Raw genomic sequence first — 15,475 nt, 5'->3', positions numbered from 1 at the left:
GCAAAATTTCAGCCAATTTGGTGATCTTTAAGGCATCCAAAACTGCAATTTACACGAACGATCCGAATCTGTTGAACCGGAACCGTTCGTGTACATTGTTGTAATTTTCAGTTTTGGATGCCTTAACGATCACCAAATTGGCTGAAATTTTGCAGAGGTGATCTATACATTAGGACCTAAAAACTAAACGGTTAAGATGTGAAAATGTGATCGGAAAGTGGAGGAAAACGAGAAATCCGTACTGTCCGCACCGTAGCCGGATTGTATATATATATAATCATCATACTCGTGTAGATAAAATGGAACTTCAACCATGTTGAAGTTTCTATCCCTCATTTTCATTTATTCTTCTCATCTTTTATTCATTTTTCTTCATCTCAATCAATTTATTCAATTTATTCAGCATCAATAAATAAATTGAAGTCAGATGGCAGCCCCACGCGCCGCCCACAGTGGCGGCGGTGGGCCACTGGCCACCATCTCCGATGACCACCAAATTTTGACAGCAGTTTCGTCTCAACCATATGAACAACTTTCTGAACTGCAACAAATTCAGAAAACAACTAAAAGTACCTCAACAATTAAGAAAACCTTACACCCGGATTCGTGAATAGTGGCCGGATTTTCAAACCGTCGTTTCTTCCTCCACGCTTCAATTATCGACAAAAGCTTCGGGGAGGATCATCTACGTTTCACGGCGCTTCTCAGGGGCCAAGTTTGGCTGTCTGTGGTGGCCGAAATTTGGAGAACTCGGCGTTGACTCAAATCCGCCCCGTGAAGTTTCCTGCCTTGTTTCTTCGTTTTCCGGCCACGACGCCGTGATCTACCACTATAGGGAGGCTGGTTATGGGCAAAGGAGTCGAACGGTGCTAGTCACTCGTTCCCAGGTGGCCGGAGGAGAGAGATGGCCGGAGTTGCAAAGGAGAGAGAGAGAGAGAGAGAGAGAGAGAGAGAGATAAATAACCGGATGGGTGGGTTCTGACCTACCCACAGTAAAAATTCAAATTTATACTATCTACCACCAACAGTAACTTTCGTATTTCGCTTATAACTTTCGTAGGGTCCTTGACCCATAGCACCAAAATGGACTAAAATTAGCTCACTCACACCACCAAGAGATTTTTTATTCCCACTAACCTCATTTAAAGGAAAATAACAGTTTTGCTCTCAGACTAATTAAATAATGACACTATACCACACTCATCTCATCTCTCTCTCCAATCGGCTCTCTCTCTCTCTACCCCTCCCCGATCACGAGCACCATGTCGTGGCCAACGGCGTCGTCTACATCAGAGGAGGAGGAAATAGACTGATGGATCTCAGACCACCGTGTCCTCAATCGTCGTCGTTGTCGTTAGCGGAGAAGAGATCAAATCTCTGGTTTCAGGAGGACTTTGCGAGAGCGGCGAGCGGAAGGGGGTAAGACGGTGGAAGCGGTGCCGGTTCTTCGGGTCTGAGCGGAGCGGTCGACCACGGTTTCGCTTCTGATGGTCGTCGGCCCTCTGCGATTGGGGTTCTGCGGATACGAGTTCGATGTTGGTCGGCCTCTTCTCGCCTGCGTCGAAGCCTTCTTTCATCCTTCGGTGCTGGTTTCAGGTCCAGCTCGTCAGCGTCGAGCGCAGGAGCTTCTTGGAGGATTTCGGTACGGGTCATGTGGCTTCAAGAGTTGGGTTGGTTGGGTCGCTGGCGTCGTTGCCAACAATAGACGTCTTCTGATGCCCGCGCCGGATCAATCTGATTTGGTCAATGCTTGCAAGACTCCTTGCCCAATTTCTGATGTTTGTTATTGACCTCTGTGATACAGGATGCTGATGATGACGAGAAATTCGATGAGGACGAAGTTGATGAATAGGTGGTGCAGATCCTTTTAGGATTATATTGAATTCTGGTGTTCTGCTTTTTCGTTTTCATTAACACTAATATTCACCGGACCTTGTTTTTGCTTTCCATGACTTATTTTTTGCGAACTTTATGTGTATTTTTTTCTTAGAGGGGGATAAAACCTTGGTAAAATGGTGGCAGAAGGAAAGAGAAAGAAAAAAAAAATTATTGGGGTAATAAAGGTATATTGGGAGGCAATACAGGTCTGTTAAAGGTCTATTGGGGGGCAATAAATGTTTTGAATTGATGTATTCTCCTCATTTTTTTTTCCTTAATCAAAGTTTTATTTGTAAATTTTAGGGAGACTAGTTCCCATTCCGGAAATTGAAAGTTCTATTAGGGGGCAATAGACGTTTTTAAATTGATATAATCTCTTCGTTTTTTTCTTTAATAAGAGTTTTATTCGTTTAATTGTAGGAAGATTAGTTCCATTCCGGCTACTGAAAGTTCTATTAGAGGGTAATAGACGTCTATTGGGGGGCAATAGAGGTTTATTGCCCTTTATTGGGGGGCAATAGACGTCTATTAGGGTCAAAAAAACATTTTCGGTGAGATTTTCAGCAAATTCCGGTGGGCGGCAGCCGGTGACCGGCGGCCAGTGATCGGCTCCGGTGAAGTCTCCTATGGTTTCTCTCTCTTCCATTTTCTCTCTCTCTCTAAGTAATAAAAGGGTGAGGGTAAAATGGTATTAAAAAAAATTAAAAAACAAAAAAAAAAGGCTTAATGGGGTATTAGGGAAGACCTCCTTAGAGTGTTTTGGGTAAGAGGGAATTAAAAAAACTTAATGGGGTAAGTGGGAAAAAAATCCCTAAAAATGGGGTAAATGGACAAAAACCCACTTTCGTATATGAGTTCCGATTTTTACAAACCGAATATGCACGCGTTCGGTTTAACGTCCTCTATGACTTTCTTGAAGAAAAAATTTTCAAATTTTGACCCTAGTAAAAAGTCAATTTTTGGGCCACTAAACGTATTGAAAGCAGTTAAAATGTAACCGAAATCGTCATCCTTCGTTTAACAACAATTAAACATGTAAAATTTTGGTTCGGGACGTAACACTTATGGTGAGTACGTCATCTTCGAGTCTTTGTCTATCAAGGTGCCACTCTTTGAATCTATCTTATTGTTCGTCAGATTGAGTTAGATTGTGACATTCAAGCTTCATGGCCTAATTAGGGGCCTATCTGGGATCAGTCAAGTGATATCAGTTAAGCCAATGCAAGTGGCTTTAAAGAGACGTTATTGCAAGACTAGTGCTGACTTAAGACCTCTTCAGTCAAGACGAGGACCTTTGACTTCGAGGTCTGGGGGGCAATGTTTGAACCCAAAATTAACATTTTTTCCCGACAAGGGGGACTCGAAGAAATCCGGACCAATTAATATCCATGGCGCAAGCCTATATTTTTAATAAGTTCGGAATATATTATTTAGAGGCTCAATAAAGCATACTTGGAGATCGAGCAATCTTGAAGCAAATCTGGATATTCCTTGATTTATTGTAATTATCAGATATGATAATTAATGGTGATTCGTTTGCTTGATTACCAAGTATTATCTAAGAGGGAAGTTGGTTGAGGTGCAAGCTGCCACTATTAATTAGGATTAATTGGTTTACATTGAAGGTCCTTAATGGACATGGGCTATGCAAGTTAATTAGGCTGCACTCAGATATGGCAATTAATGGGCGTGGGCCTCACTATGGATCAAATAAGGACAGCGAATGTATGTGCAAGCAATCAAGTCTCCCATGCAATTAAGGAGTGTGGTGGACGTGGAACATATGGAAGGAAGGATATAATGATCCTTGAATTGCAATAAACAGATCCCCTATACATGATTGTGTGAGGGCTATTTTGTGTTTTGAACCTTTGCAGCAGGGCCTTCTTGATTAAGCGAGACTAGGCCCGAAATTGATTAAAGGTTGAACCTGAGAACAACTTCGTTGTGACTAGCTGGATGGTAACAGCAACTTTTTGGCTTGAAGATACCAGCAGCGATTGGCCCAGGTGATAACAGCAGCAACTGGAATTAATTCAAATGGAACTTATAGGTGGATGTGGTGTGGGAGCTAGATGCATGAGAGTTTAGCAGAGAGGGAAAATTCCAGCAATGGCATGATTTCTGGATTTTGGGTTAAGGTTGGTTGGGAAGAATTGATGGCTAGTGATTCAGAGATAAAGCTTGATCTCTTGCTTGATGTTTCTGGGCTGTTGTGGCTTGGTTTCCTACGGCAATGGACTCGCCCTTTATAGCGGTGATAGACGGGGAGGATTTGCGCCAAGAACCAGAGGCTTTGAAAGGGTATTCTCAGTTTTGATGGGATCATTCTAAAACTTTCAGCTTTTGTTTTCCCCATGAAATCAAAAGAGTGAAAGCTTGCTTTGGCTAAGTGGGTAAAGACCGGTGGCGCAGGTATAGGACGGTGATGGGGATCCCAGATTTCGTGCTGCTGTGATTTTGGAGAGATCATAATCCCTTGATTTGTGCTATTGTAAATTGTGATCACAAAAATCTAAGGATTATTGGAAATTGAGATAGGATTTCGGAGGATGAGAGTTGGGAAGCTTTTGTATAGACTTGGGGTTCTTACCAGAAATGGGTGGAGTAGTAATCCCAGCAACAACTTGATGGAACAACGTTCCTGATTTGGGGAAGACGACTCCAACGATTTTTTGGGCTACCGGTTCTAGTGTAGTGGACTTTGGGTAGGGGAATGACTCTAGTGGGCTCTAAGTCTTGTTGGGCTTGCTTTCATCTCTCTACTAGCCCATGTTAAGATTTTGGTCCATCAAGCATGAATTTTGGTTCCCAAGTCCAAAATTATCGATGGGCCTTATCGTAACAATGGGCCTCACAGGATCCGTTACCTTCCACACCACATCTCGCCGTATAAGCCCCAAACGTAGCTTGGGTCTACGCGTATTGCATGGTAAATAAGCGTGTTAGCTCCTTTGAAAATGCATGTCAATCGTTTGAGAATTTGGGCTTCTCGTATAGCTTGCTAAATAGAGAGCTTCCTTTTGACGTGAAATGGGCTCGCTTGAAGGCCCAATTAGGTTACGAGGTTGATGACTTGCCCTCTTCGCTTATCACTCATAGAATTTGAACTTGTGGAAATTTGGGTGTCAACAGATTGTATGCAGAAAGATTGCGAAGGCATATACGTATCAGAGTTTACATCCCAAGAGGCAATTAACCTTGCCTATATTCTAGCCACGAGGCAAATCTTTTATTGCCTACGATAGTTATCAAAACTATTAAGAGTTTTGATTTTTTTTTTTTTGAAGTAATTAAGAGTTTTGATTTTTTTTTTTTGAAGTAATTAAGAGTTTTGATTTGATTCAAGGCTAATAACTGTGGCCTAAAATATAGTATTGCACTTCTATTAGGAAGGTGAATCTACAAGTAGCCTATATATAAAGGCTAAAACAGAATAACGAAAACGCACAACAACTCTCCAATCAATCTTAATGATTATCAAAGCTTCTCCGGAGCAAACCTATCTTCAACCTAGTTGAAACCAGCGAAGCAAGGGTAACGCCCTCGCAACCCAGTCATGTTAAAGTCACGCTTTAGCAAAACCCATGCTTTCTCCTATTTTCCGGTGATTTCTCTGCTTAACCTACAACGTTAAGTATCGACTCGGTGACGCAAGAGATCACTCCACAAGTCCTTATCCGTAAGGCAAGAAGTCATTTTCCGAAAGGCATAGAAAAGAACCTGGTGACGAGGTTGGTGCTCTCCTCGTCCACAGCGTTTGATCAAGAAGTTAGGTCAAGGGACGCCCCGACGACTACACTGAAATGTGTTGGCACGCTCGCGCATTAAAAAAAGACTGTTTGCTAGCCAGACTGGTTTTGGAGCTGTTAATGTTTGTGACCGAGGGGTCTATTTAACGTTAAAGATAGAGAGTAAGAGAGAGAGAGACGCACAAGAAGCTAGTATAGTGGTTCGTCTCCCGCCTTAGCGGGAGACTACGTCCACTTGAAAGCTTAACTAGTGTGTTTGGGCCTTGCGGCCCAAAGGGATTACAAGAGATGTAATGGGATGGATGTTTAAGTGGGAGGAGTCTCATTCCTTTACATGTTTTCCAATGTGGGATGCTAAAACTACTATTCTAGTGTAGAAAGGCCTATTATGGAGGCAACTTGGCAAGGCCGGGAAGGTGGCTTCCCGGCGAGGTATTGATAGGAGCATTTTAAAGTGGTATTTTAATAGTTAATTCCTCACATTTTGCTTAGTTAATTCCTTAACGAATCGATTTTTAACTCAATTTCTATTTTCTTAGGTACATTGGAGTAAATGATGGTGAAATGAGCATTAGGTCCACACTTACCTATAAATGGTGGAGAAAAATGGAAATGTACTAAAATGTCAATTTTACACATTTTCCTACTCCGGCTAGGAGAAACCAAGCCAAGCAAGGAAGAAGGAGCGGCCGCCGGACCAAATGAACTTCAAATGAGCTGAAACTTTCCAGATCCATTCTACACATCCTAAGGATCATTTCTTATGAAGAGTGCCAGAGCTATAATTGAGTGGAAGGCCTTCAAACAGTCAGCCCAATTTCCTGCAGAAGCAAAACTGGAAAACTGGACCTGTAAGAGGTCCAGCAGCATTTCCAGCCCAAAGGCATGGAAATAAATTCTGAAATTTTACCAAAATGATCTACACTCATGGTAGATCATTTCATATGAAGAAGTCACGAGCCAAAACTGAATTCCTGTTGGAGAAATAATTGAAGGAATAAAAGGGCAGAAACTGACCTAAAACAGCTCAACACCACATGTTCAAGTTTCCTACCCACATGAAGAAAGCTAGATGCTTTTCTCTTTTTCCTTGGATATATTTTTCTGCTCCAATAGATCATCATCACTTCCATACTTCTGCACCTTCATGCCTTGCTTTCATTTCATCATTACTCCATCTTTTCCATATTTTACAAACCACTTTCATTATTTTTCTTCCATTTATCATTTCACTCTTCTTTTTCTTCCCTATATAAACACCTTCTCCTCTCATTCTAAGGACATTCCTTCATCCATTCCATCTTCTTTGTCTCTCCATTTCCTTTCCATTTTCCTTTCCAACATCCTCTAGGGCAAGCCACGAAGTTCAAGCAAGGCCAAGGAAGAGAAGAACCAAGCTGTGAGCATCATCATCCATCCTCCACCTTTGAAGCTTGCTTTCGAGTCTCAAAGGATTCAACGTTATTCACCCATCTTCATCTTCCATCCACGGTGTAATTCGACCTCTACTTTGTAACCTTTGCTTTGTATTTCGTTGGTTTTGCCTTAGTTGACATATATGTTTGAACAATTGTTAATTTCTGGAATTTTATGATTAATTGAGAATTTTCAGATTCATATATTGTGATTCAAGAGTTGCTTATGTGGGTTTGTTTAATTAAATTTGCATTATGGATAACTTTTGTATTTTAATCTTATGTGGTTGCAAACACTTAGAGTTTCGATATAATTGGTGCTAGGTTTAAGAACATGAAATCGACTTTTCGTTTTGTGTAAACTTGAATCAAAGTAGTAAAGGTTTTGTACAAAGATCGAATTTAATTAAAGAGAATTGCAATTAGGTGGACTTTTCCATACTAAGTTGTACACTTGAGTTGATAGCCTTTCTCTATGTGTAATGCGTTAAACATGACATGATTGACTAGCTTTCTAGGGTTTGATTGCATGTTTGATAGGATTAATCTAGGTGCTTTCGCTTAGGTTAATTAGCATTGAAAAGTAAAAAATGGGAATTCATTTGCTTTCGAATGTTTCACATGATCAACTCCTTTCTCATGACTTAGATGAACAATATTAGGGTTTGAATCAATTTTAATCATAAGTTTCGGTTTTGATCTTTGTTCCTTCATTCCATTCGTATTTTTATGTTTTTGCATTTTTATTTGTTTTCTTAACTTAGTTTATTTTCGAATCCAAAATCCAAAATTCCCCCTTTTTCGTAAATATGTTTATACTTGTGAATATCTTTGTGATTATATTACTTTGTTTTAATTTTAATTGTTTAATTGTTTGACAATGACAGGTGTACCCTCAATCCCCGGAATAGAACGATCCCTACTTGCTTATACTACTAATGATATTTTTAGGGTTAAATTATGCGCTTGCTCAAAGCGTATCAGGTATTGACCACTTCCGACTATCGTGGCGTAGCTTGGACATCGGGTTATGGGATGCATGTCTCGGTTAGGTCCCACCATGGCTTGTGGGCCCCCCCAAGAGGGTGTTACTTATGCTTGGTGATGTAGAAAATAACTTTGCTAGTAGAGGTATCTACAAGTCCTCGAAGTCCCCAAGTAAGAGGAGCTTCTTGGTTGGGGAGTTATAAACATGAAGTCATCAAGCATAAGTAACGTCCGGGCGGCGTCCAGCCCCTACAAGTCCCCGAACTCCATAAGCAAGAAGGGACTCGTTAACCTGCACAACAAAGACAAAAGCACGCACTTGTAGAATACTTATAGTACTAGGAAACGTATGTGAGTTGCATAGATATGCGTTGGCATATACGAATGTACGAGGTGCATGATACATGTTGATGTATACATGTGAATGGCGCCGAGTACGATCGGTTATGGCATATAGACTCGAGAGCGCATATGGTCGTGTGAGCATATGGATTGCATATGAAAAATGTGTGACACGCGAAAGGAAATGAATGAGGTCAAGTTTGACGGGGTTATGCTCGTGAGATGTAAGTTGCATGAGTGCCATGAAGGCAAGCGTTTGTAATTTCGTGAACGATGAATACGCGAACGCTTGTGTTTGTTTGGTTTTTGCTCGTATTAATGGAACGCGAAAAGAATTCGATTTGTTGCAAATGACAAATGGTAGAAGAATTCAATGTTCCATTAATGTGTATTATGTCGAGGGGATGTGAGTGTAAAGCTTGGGAATGCCGGAAGGCAAGAGCGTGAAAGCTCGGGGGTGCCGGGAAGACGTGAGCGAGAAGCTTAGGGTGCCGGGAAGGCACGAGAGGGAAACTCTGGGGTTACCGGGAAGGCGTGAGCGAGAAGCTCGATGGTTGCCTGGAAGGCGTAAGTGGGAAGCTCGGGGGTTGCCTGGAAGGCGTAAGCGGGAAGCTCGATGGGTGCCGGGAAGGCACGAGAGGGAAACTCTGGGGTTACCGGGAAGGCGTGAGCGAGAAGCTCGATGGTTGCCTGGAAGGCGTAAGTGGGAAGCTCGGGGGTTGCCTGGAAGGCGTAAGCGGGAAGCTCGATGGGTGCCGGGAAGGCGTAAGCGGGAAGCTCGATGGTTGCCGGGAAGGCATGAGCGGGAAGCTCAATGGTTGTCTGGAAGGCATGAGCGGGAAGCTCAATAGGTGCCGGGAAGGCATGAGCGGGAAGCTCGATGGTTTCCGGGAAGGCATGAGCGGGAAGCTCAATGGTTTCCGGGAAGGCATGAGCGGGAAGCTCGATGGTTTCCGGGAAGGCATGAGCGGGAAGCTCGATGGTTGCCTGGAAGGCATGAGCGGGAAGCTCGATGGTTGTCGGGAAGGCATGAGCGGGAAGCTCGATGAGTGCCGGGAAGACATGAGCGGGAAGCTCGATGGTGCCGAGGAGGCGTGAGCGTTAGAGCTCGTGAGCGGGAAGCTCGGGGATGTCGTGAAGGCGTGAGCGCGGAGCTCGTGAGCGGGAAGCTCGGGGATGTCGTGAAGGCATGAGCGGGAAGCTCGAGGGTGCCGCGGAGGTGTGAGCGTTTAGAGCTCGTGACCGAAAAGCTCGGGGGTGCCGGGAAGGCGTGAGCGGGGAGCTTGTGAGCGGGAAGCTCGGGGATGCCGTGAGGGAAGAGCGTGAAAGCTCGGCGATGCCGCTGAGGCAAAAGCGTGAAAGCTCAGAGATGCCGCTGAGGCAAGAGCGAGAAAGCTCGGCAGTGCCGCTGAGGCAAGAGCGTGAAAGCTCGGAGGTGATGCCCTGAGGCATTAGCGCGACCGTTGCTAATTATGCTGGGTTGTATGTACAAGTCCCCGAAGTCCCTAGTCAAGGAGGGTTTTCTTGCAGGGTTGATACCAAAGCGTAGCTTTATACCGTACTGTGCATAATTAGTGCAAGTGCGTCGTCCATCTAGAATTGGTCGGAGCGAACGCTTATGCCCTTTCAGGTGGGCCCCTGCTAGGCCCTCCAAGGAGTCCCCCACTCCTGACTATAGACCTCCATTTGGTCGGAAAATTGTTTGATGAGGGGAGTTGCATTAAAGCAGTTGGTGTTAGGGAGTGAACCTAATCTTTGATACCCAAGCGTCGGGGGTTAACTGCCGGATCAATGGCTGCCGTGGGCTGCGTTAACCGGTCCCTTTACTCTTTCCCAGAGGAGAAAAAAGCTTGACTGCAATGCCGTGTAGCGGTCATTGTCATTATGAGGCGTTGCCTTACCGCTTGGCGGTTGGTAGTGGACCATAGACTCATGGAGTCTAGACCCGTTTAGGTTTATTTTTTCCGTAGGGAGATTTGACAAAGTATGGTGCCCGGAGGCTAGACCATATGTTTACATATAGAGTACATGTAAAGTTTTGTATTTGTATGAACAATGACAAAATAAGTATAGCAAGTAATAATATATGGATCTTATGACCATGTAACATGCACAATAGATAATGGCATGTGTAATGGGTGTCCATATAAAATTCTAGGAGTAGCTCCCGGTGAATGGTATGAAGCATTGTGAAGTTGGAACTTAATTAAAGCATGTTCGATGTATTTGTGCGAGTTAGGTTGTGTTCGAGCAAGTTTGGTGTAGTTGAGCGGATAGGCGCTGTACTAGCATGCAGGGCGTGACCCAAGCAAGTCGTGGCCATGCTCGATACCCAAGCGAGTCGTAACCATTGCAAGTGTTTATCCGAGCATGTTTAATTAAGTCATAAGTGTCACAAGCTTCTAGATGTGGCATAATATGTTTAAGTGAATGTCACATGTTTATTTAATTGAATTGCAATTAAATAGAAGCATAGAATATGTGTATAGCATGTACTTGTAGTAAAGTTGCTAATAATATTTTTGTATTTTTGTAAATATGCTTAGAGATCATTGAGATCGATATGTGAGGCATGGCATATCTAGCATGGTAGACGTACTAGCTAGTAACATTGATACATAGTGTACGCATGCTTAAAGTCATAGAAGCATGTAAATGCATATCAAGTATGATATATTGTAGGCATGCTTAGAAGTAGCAAAAGCATGTAAAGGCATGGCAATAGCTCTAATTTGCAAGAGCATGAATTGAGATATAGTTACTTATCTTATGCCGATTTGGAGTGAGTTGGGGTTTGAAATTGATATAAGTACCCAAATCATGTTGGAGTTGTCCAAGCATGACGCTCCATTGCTCCGGTGAAGTTCCTTAGAAGAAGGATGATGATTTTTCTAATTGGAGAGGTGATCGGTGATTATGTCTCCTTGGAATCAAAAGAGGTGATTAGTCTATGAGTATGTAAATCAACACTAATAGCTTATGTACTTTGATAATATATTTAGGCAAAGTGTATAAGCGATGTAGTCGTTGATGACAAATGACATGTTTGATTGTGAGTCTAATATGAATTTCAAATTGGTAATGAAATTTGTTGACGTACACACATGTAGACTTTGTAAACATGTGTGGATGTCAAGGCTGGAATTCCATATATATGATCTCGTGTAGACGCACGTTTGAATCCCATTTGAATTAGGTGAAGCTAAAAATGAAGTGTGATTCTACTGTGATCATGAGATATTAAGCTTAGATAGGCATAAGAATCATACATACAAGAAGCACAATTGTGTCAACGTATGAATGAATTAATACTCAGTTGCTAGAATGCTAGAACATAACCAAATTGGTCACAAGTTATGCAAAGATGCACTTTCTGACTATGATTAATTATCAATGACCATAAACCCATAGTAATGTGGAGTTTAATTAATAGTGGTATTGAGTGAAACAATATTTGAATATCTGAGGTAAGCAATTTAAGCGATGTTATGCTGAGAAGGTATTTAGGCACAGACACCCAGATAACCACATGTTTGTATTGTGTGTGTGGCCTATCTGTGTATAGCAAAGCATAAACAGCAAAAAAGTTTAAGAAGCATCAAGCATGCCCTTAGAATTGTCTTACGCACGATTTAATTTGCAATGATAATTGGAGCATAGCTGACTATGTTATAGGCATATACTGCAATGATAACTGGCAGGATGTGGTATTCTTGTATCGAACGTGTCTAACATAAGTGATAAACAGCAGCTAACTGTAATATGGTCTTCCCACGAAGATTAATATGGTAGAGGGTATATGTTCAATTTCCTAGATGACATGTTTGGTCTAGGACGTGTAGGCAGCAGGCAATAGTTATGCTTAAGTGTAGACACGATATGCTTTATACCATAGAAAGATAAAAACAAGATAAGCTTATCTTTGAGTAGTTAAAGCCTATCAGATCATTTAGGAAGTAAAGCATAGCAGATACTATATTGCAGTACAGTAGACCACGTCTGTTAGAAGCTATGCACTTATTGTACTGTTAACATGCTCTAAACCATTATAATAATAAGAAGCACATAAGACAGGTTCAAACGTGGTTTGAAAACTTATCTTGTTCTCTGGTTTTGCTATAGAGCTGCGTTAAGGTGATGAGCTGAAGATCGAGAAGATTGACCGCCAAGGAACTGAAATGACAAACTCGGCATGTGCGCTAGCTAGGCGTCAAGTGAGTGATTGATGATATGCGCTGGGTGCTAATTTCGATCAAGGAACATTGAATAGGTGCCCAAAGTAGTTCTCTGGGTGTGAAGAGAAGATCCAAGTGTGCTGGGTTCCCACAGCTTTTACTTCCTCTTTCATTCTGCCATTTTTCTGACGAAGTAGAAATGGTAAGCGTGATTGATTTTATACTTGATGACCGTGTAGTTGACATTTCGTCAATAATCCCCGTTAAGAAGCTCCGTTGAGGGGCTGATTGAGGCGGGGGCCGAGATATATGGCGGGTCGAGCGTCGTGTTACGCATAGTAAATAATTGGGTGTTGGCGGCTTGCTGGCACCGTCGCGCTGGCTTGCTGGCAGAGGAGTTGCTCAGAGGAGACCACCCAGCGGTGAAGCCTAGCGGAGGGCTTGCTGGCGGAGGCGCTGTTCGGCGGAGACCACCCAGTGGTGAAGTCCAGTGGAGGCCACCCAGCGGAGGGCTTGGCAGAGGCGCTAGCGCTTGGGTGATTAGCTCGTTTGGCGGTGGAGCTCTGGCGCTGGGGTAGAGCTCGCTTGGCGGTAGGTCGCTGGCAGAAGAGCTACCCAACGCTGGCAGTAGAGCTCGCTTGGCGGTCGCTGGGCGCTAGGGATGGCTGATGGCAAGTGCTGGAGACCAATTAATGTCGCAAGGTCTGCCGCTAGGACTGACATAGCGAGGCCGAGGATTGGCGCTGCGGGAGATGGCCGCTGGGGCTTGGGCCTGCTAGCCTCGCGAGGGTCACTAGCTGTCGCTGGCTATCGATGATTTTTTTTTTTTTTGGCCAATTTTGAGTTGGCGTTGACCATTCCTGATCAGCGTTGACCGAGAGTTGACATGTCGCTATGGAAGAGTGAAGTTGTGGCGGCCAAACTCTCTGGGTGTCCAGAGTAAATTTTTTTTTTTTGAAGTGGAGTAGCGTTGTCCTTTTTTGAGCTGGCGTTTGACCGGCGTTGACTTTGCTGACCAGCGTTGACCGGACTTATGGGAGTTGACCAAGCATTGATCGACCCCGATGGGCGTTGACCAACCCTGATTTGATGTTGACCGAGCGTTGACTCGACGTTTACGGGTCAAAGTTCGTGGTAGGTGACGAAGCCTTTGTGTTGACTTCCCACAGACGACGCCAATGTTAATGTTTGTGACCGAGGGGTCTATTTAACGTTAAAGATAGAGAGTAAGAGAGAGAGACACACACAAGAAGTATAGTGGTTCGTCTCCCGCCTTAGTGGGAGACTACGTCCACTTGAAAGCTTAACTAGTGTATTTGGGCCTTGCGGCCCAAAGGGATCACAAGAGATGTAATGGGATGGATGTTTAAGTGGGAGGAGTCTCCTTTTATAGAGGAGGGAGGCTCCTTCCTTTACATGTTTTCCAATTGGGGATGTTAAAACCACTATTCTAGTGTAGAAAGACCTATTATGGAGGCAACTTGGCAAGGCCGGGAAGGTGGCTTCCCAGCAAGGTATTGGCCGCTTCCGACTACCGTGGCGTAGCTTGGACATCGGGCTATGGGATGCATGTCTCGGTTGGGTCCCACTATGGCTTGTGGGCTTCCCCAAGAGGGTGTTGCTTATGCTTGGTGATGTAGAAAATAGCCTTGCTAGTAGAGGTATCTACATGAGCCAAACACCAACATCCCGTACAAGATGGCAAGGGCGAGAGGCCACTTGAACACAAGCTCAACCAAAACTAGACCGATAAAGAAATCAAGCTTCTCGACATAGAAGTAGTCATCGAACTCGCGCATGTACCAGTTCTTCTGATCCACCATCCACTCCCGGAAGAAGCTCAGAGGCAGAACAAACTGCGCGTGCACCATAGGCGAAACTGCCATTATGATGAAGAACAAACACAGTGTAGCGTCAACTACCTTAACTATAGCACCCATTTTGGAGGCTTACAATTGGAATTGCTTGGTTAGTTTGCTGTTCTTTTTGTCTCACTGGAATGGAAAATTTCGGATGTTGGAGATAATAGCTAGTTAGCTACCCATCTTGGAAAGTTAGTTGGGCAAGTCTACGATCGATTATTAATATTTTATGCACATAAGCAGTTGGCCTCCAATTGTTTTTTTTTTTTTGAGAAGAGAAAGAAAATTACAACTTAAAGCCCCTACTACAGCCAGAACTAAACTGATCAAAATTAAAAGCAGACAAAGCAGAGAACAGCAACTTTTTGGACCAAGTGATAGGAGTAGATGATCTATGACCCATATTTGTAACAGCATCAGCAACGAAGTTGGCTTCCCTGGGAACATAAGAGAAGGAAACAGCTTCGAAATTGCTAGCCAAACTCAAGATGTCTTTCACAAGAGTACGAAGACGCCAAGGAGGAGCACATTTTTTGTTGATAGAGTCTATAATTAACTTGGAGTCACCTTCGACATAAATCTTTCGACAATTAAGGAGGAGGGCATGATAAAGACCATCACGAACAGCACTTCCTTCAGCAATGGGGACAAAAGCATGACCAATAGCTCTCGCACTAGCAAAAAGGGGGGATCCATCATGATCCCTGATAACAAAACCACTCCAATTGTTTAAATCATCCATGCATAGACAAATAAAAAATAAAAATAAAAAGTATCCATTACGATTTACGAACATGCACTATGCACGTTTACAGATATTGTATATTGTACATGTTTTCAAACACTCAATAAATCAAGAACAGCTGCTCCATATAGGGGCACTTTGTTCATTTATTTAGCCATTTATATAGAAGTATAGTATAAGAAACCAATCCAAAATCAATTGATGGATCAACAATTGAAAATGGTCGAGGTTTCGAAATCCATTATAACGATGGTCATTTGGGAAGTGAAAACTTGAATATGAATACTAAAAATGAGGCTCTATATGTTTGAAGCATAGC

Source organism: Rosa rugosa, chromosome 1 (genome assembly GCF_958449725.1).
Source record: "Rosa rugosa chromosome 1, drRosRugo1.1, whole genome shotgun sequence".
NCBI classification, from domain to species: domain Eukaryota; kingdom Viridiplantae; phylum Streptophyta; class Magnoliopsida; order Rosales; family Rosaceae; genus Rosa; species Rosa rugosa.
This window is presented reverse-complemented; position numbering follows the sequence as displayed.